Genomic DNA, 5353 nt, shown 5'->3' with positions numbered 1-5353 from the left:
AACAAATTGATGGAGTAGCGATGGGGTCACCCCTAGGGCCGCTAATGGCGAGCACATTTATGTCTTCGATCGAGGAGAAACTAGAAAGCGACGATAAGTTACCTTCTTTTTATGAGATAAGTGGATGACACCTTAGCGGCGGTAAAAGATATCCCAATTGCTACGGCTTTGCTTGAGAACATTAAACGAAGCACATCCGGCATTCAGCTTCACGATGGAAGTTGCAAACAACAACAAACTACTTTTCATCGGAATGGAACTCATTAAGATTTCGGAAACAGCTGAAAACATGTGTCAACAGGAAAACAACAAATAAAGGCCTACTTCTCCACTATTAAAGCCATGTTGATGCCAGTTACAAACGATCTTCTAATGACCATGTTGAACCGAGCCCAGTGTTTATCATCCTCACCTGATCTAATTGCTAAAGAATGTGACAACTTGAAAGGGATCTTCTTAAAACTGAAGTACCCAGAGAATCTTATTAATTCCACAATAACTAGATTCATTGAGTCGCGAAATAAACCGCAATCAAAGCGAAACTATATCCCCCTTCGAATTATTCTGCCGTTCAAGGATCAAAGATGAGCCGACGTTGAACGAAGACAGCTGTCGAATCTTGGAAAGAAAATAAACAGCGATCTGCGCCCAGTGTTTACGAACAAGAAATTGCCGACGACATCAAAGTAGCAGAGGCCAAACCACCGTAAATCAACAATGCGTTGTCTATAAATTCAAATGTGATCTGTGTGATGCGGATTATGTTGGCTATACTTGCCGACACCTTTTCCAACGTATTGAGGAACACAAGCACTCTGATATTGGAAAACACCTGCGTGACGCGCACAATAAGAAGAACAAAGATCTTCAGGAACAATTTACCATTCTTAAGAAATGTGGTGGGAAATTTGAATGCGTAATTTACGAAATGCTCTTTATCCAAGAAAAGAAACTTGAGCTGAACACTCAATCTGACTCAATCAAAGCAAAACTATTTAGTACCAAATTGTTACCCTCTACGTTCCACATTGTAGTGTTTTTAATTTTATGCAACGAGTTTTTCACACACATTCTTAGTATTTAAAGAACGCACAAGAATCTGACTTTTAGTTTTTAGTTTTTACGAATTTGAAAATGATGAACGAATCATCGCAACGTCATTCAACATTATTATCACTATAATTTTTACTGTCAATTGTTTGTCCAAAACCTCCGTTTTAAACTCTTACCCTAGAAACTACCTACTTATCTTTTGGAATCAGGATCACCTTAAAGCAGGATTTCGATTCGAACCACTTTTTTTCAGTTAAAAGTCATCGTCTTGACGAAACTTGCTTAACAAGGAAAATTCTCTTTCCATCGTGACTGACATTCGAATATTCCAGTTTACGTTAATTCCGATATTTGTGAATCCACAGCACTCATTTGGCGAGAAAAGAGAAGTTTACAAGCTTAATCCATAAGATTTTCCTTAAACCTGTTTTTCTGAGGCCTACATTGCTCAGTTTTGTCAAAAATAAATGGCACGTCGGCAAAATCAGTCTTGTAAACAGAAAACAGAGAAAACGAGATAGCCGGGCCACGGGATCCCGAGAACAGGAATAAATCAAATACAAACCGAATAAATAATTTTACTTTTAAGTCATTAGTGATAGGTTCCTTGAGTGTTAACTGATCAATAAATCTTACAGGCAGGGAGCGATTTCTGCCGGAATTACAATGAACATATTAAGCTATTTCGCAACGAAATCAGCTGCAACATGACATCAAAATTCGCGTTATTGTAATCACACCTCTGCTAATTACGGTAAGTAAAGCCTTTTCACTCCAGAAAAAAGCGGCATTTTTTCCCGTGCATGAAACTGGCATGAACAGCATTTAACTAAGGACAGCACATGAAAAATTTATCCTCACCTGCTGACGTTTTTAAGAACTTTCATCAGAAAAATCATGGAAACCGACTCACGGCCGGGTGCGTTTCGTTGTCAAAAGCCAAATCCAGATTTTTGAATCCTATAACGGACATTACGTTTCTTTACTAAAATCCAAATTGGAGTGGATTCTTAAGATCAAATTCGGCGAAATGCGGACTTCTTGGGTTATGATCCGTGCGTCCCTTTAGCTTGCAGACTGCTTTAAGATCTACGAAACGTTCGTCAACGAGAACGTTACAAAACAAGAATATGATTGGTTAAAAAGAGAAAAACTAATCGTGCTGCACAAGCGGCAAGTATTTAAGCATATATTTCTGGGCTCACTGGTCCAAACTGTATCATGAGAGTCCGGTCAAATCAGTTTCCCTGGATCAATTTAGAGATAAAGAAAGCTATGCGTCTGAGAAACAAGTTGTATAAAAAATATCGTCGCTATCCTACTGTTGAATCATGGGACCACAACAGGGTTCAAAGGAACTTGGTAACTAAACTAAAGCGAATTTCATTCAAACGTTTTTGCACTGATTCTGCAGCTAACGCAACCACGCCAAGTGGTTTCTGGAACAAGGAGGAAATTATAAATACATGATGGAAAAGTCGTAAAAGAATCGTCAAACTTATTTAACTCCTTCTTCACTGTAAGCACCAAATCTTAGACAATTAAAAAAGGTTCCATTTAATGCTTACTACAATTGAAGTGATCAAGAGGTAATCCGAACGCATTCGAAGTCAATATTTGAAGATCAGCAATGACAATGACAATAAAGAAACAATGGTTCGACTGAAAGGAAATAAATCACAATATTTCTAAGACACTGATGCACTGATTGAAAAAACACAGCATAAAGTAAACTTACAAATATTCCTCTGATCCGGAGAAGCGAAGAAATACACGAAGAAAGGTTAATTAAACAGCAGAAAACTAAAACAGAACACTAGCGAGTGAAAGCACGTGGCAATTGAAAAACTTGATTGAAAACTGATCCACATACATCAAGGCGTCATGATGTAACGCAATGTCACACGCGCATAAATAAGATAGAGTAACAGTCACGTGCTATCTGCGAACGCTTTCCTGAATAAAAATGTCTTTAAATTTTTCTTGAAAGTCTCAACTGATGAGACATCTCGTAGATTTGGTGGTAGGGCGTTCCATAATTGTGGTACGGCCGCCTGAAATGAACGCCCTCCAAGAGTTACCAGCATCTTGCCTTTCGGGGGATCCAAAAGGGTGCTAGAGTTAGAGCGTAAGCTAACCCTAACCCTATACCCTAAGTGGGTATAGGGCCAGACACTCTCCTTCGCCATGTCACACGGTCACGAGCAACCACTGTTGCCTCGCTCCATGAGATAAAAACCAATGTTGTTCTTTCTTTTTCTGCGGCTCTCCGCCAAGTCTCTTTCGGTCTGCCACGACTTCTTCTTCCCTCTGGAGCCCACGCTAATGCTGTCTTGGGATGTTTATTTGGATCCATTCTGAGAACGTGGCCGACTTCCAGCGCCGCCGGATGATTTGCTCACTGATGGTTTCGAATCTCCTCATTTGATATTTTCATAGGGCAATAGATCTTCATAAGCCCTCTCAGACTTTTATGCAGAAATACTTCTAGCTTGGCCGCATCTCCTTTAGTCATACGCCGTGTTTCTCAACCGTATAACAACACAACAGCTATAACATTGGACTTAAAGATCTTCAGCTTGATTTTCAATTTCAGTTGTCTGCTCTTCCATTTGTTTCTAAGCTTGCTGAAAGCTGCTCTGGCTTTTCCAAGCCGTTCTGCTTTTGATGTCTTCATCTGAATCCCCTTCCTGGGCCACTGTTCCTCCTAGATAAACAAATTTCGACACCGCTTCCGGTTCTTCTCCATCGACCTGGACCTTTCTTCCTGTGGCGTTGTTCCAGCACATCATCATGGTCTTTGCTGTGTTTATCTTGAGCCCATTTTTGCATAACGTCCCAGGTTGCTGACTTTAGTCTGGATATGACTTCTACTGCTAGAGATCAGATCAAATGCATGTATGTGGGCAACTTCAGGCCAACAATGAATGATATGTTTCTCTCTGTTAAGTAATGCATCGAGTTGTAGCTAACCCTTTGCAAAGAGCTAATTTCAGTCTGCCGTTTGCCTGTAAGAAGACATGATCCGACAAAAGTAGATTTTTTGGTTTTGTTTTTGTTTCGAAGGAACTAGCGACAGAGTGTTTCTTTGAATCACATATTTCCGGTAAATAAGCGAACCTTATGGGACCTTATGGAAATCCTAAAACCGGCATCTTGCGACATTAGAAGTAGTCAATATTATCACACTCAAACCGTCATACGAGAAACAATAACGAAAACAATGAGTTGTTAGACCTTTTGTTTCTTAGCTCTGCCCTGACAAGTTAATGAACAAAGCAGTCATTCCCTGTGGGAGAAATCTCCCGTAATCTTTAACCAACGAGAGTCACTCTAGTCACGGTAGGCCACTAATTTTACTGATCTATAATTTTGAGTGCGCTGCAAGTAAATGTCCCAAGAAAAATAGGCATTCTGCGCGATGCTCTGAATGGTTACTAGTGTATTGTGGTGTTCCTCAAAGGGTCAGCATTAGATTCTATCCACGAAAAAACCACCCTGGCAGAGAGAGCGACTGAGGTTGAATTCAAACACACTTCGTGACGACTTGTACACAGTACGTCGTGTCGAGCCACCTTCACATGAATATTTAGAATATGTATACAGAAAGTATCCCAAACATTCATAAAAGCTAACCGTAGGCCTAATTAGGACTAAAGAAAAGTTTCTAGGCCTAAGGTTAGCTTTCATGAATGTTTGGGATACTTTCTGTATAGATATTCTAAATGTTTAATCTAAATGCTAATGTGAAGGTGGCTTGACACGAAGTACTATGTCCAAGGCGTCACGAAGTGTGTTTAAATTCAATCTCATTCTCTATCTCTGCCAGGGTTCTCAAAGTAGTCTCCTGGGACCACTCCTGTTTAACATATTTATCAACGATCTTAACTTTTCTGTTTAAGTTTCTTCTTTAAGGCTCTACGCTGACGACACCACTGCCTACGCATCAGAATCCAACGTTTCTGCTTTGGACTGAACTTTGAATATTGTAGCCCACTTCTGTTAGAGATTAACAAAAATATCAACAATTAACTTGAATCTGCTGACTATTATGCTTTAAAAGCCCTCTTAAATTACGGTAACAGCTTAGATTGTGATTCTATATTGTCTATTGTAAACGTGTAATCACAGAAAACAGGCGGTACTATATATCAGTCGCTCATTCTCCTTTTCAAATGTTTAAAAAGATATGGACCAGTTTACATGTCAAATTTATTCGAACTTCGTCAATTACATTACAACCAAAAGAACAGTAAACACAATCTTGTCCAACCACCTTACACTAATCGATATAATCACA

This window comes from Montipora foliosa, chromosome 12 (genome assembly GCF_036669935.1).
Source record: "Montipora foliosa isolate CH-2021 chromosome 12, ASM3666993v2, whole genome shotgun sequence".
NCBI classification, from domain to species: Eukaryota; Metazoa; Cnidaria; class Anthozoa; order Scleractinia; family Acroporidae; genus Montipora; species Montipora foliosa.
The sequence above is the reverse complement of the archived record's forward strand: the minus strand, read 5'-3'. Positions refer to the sequence as shown.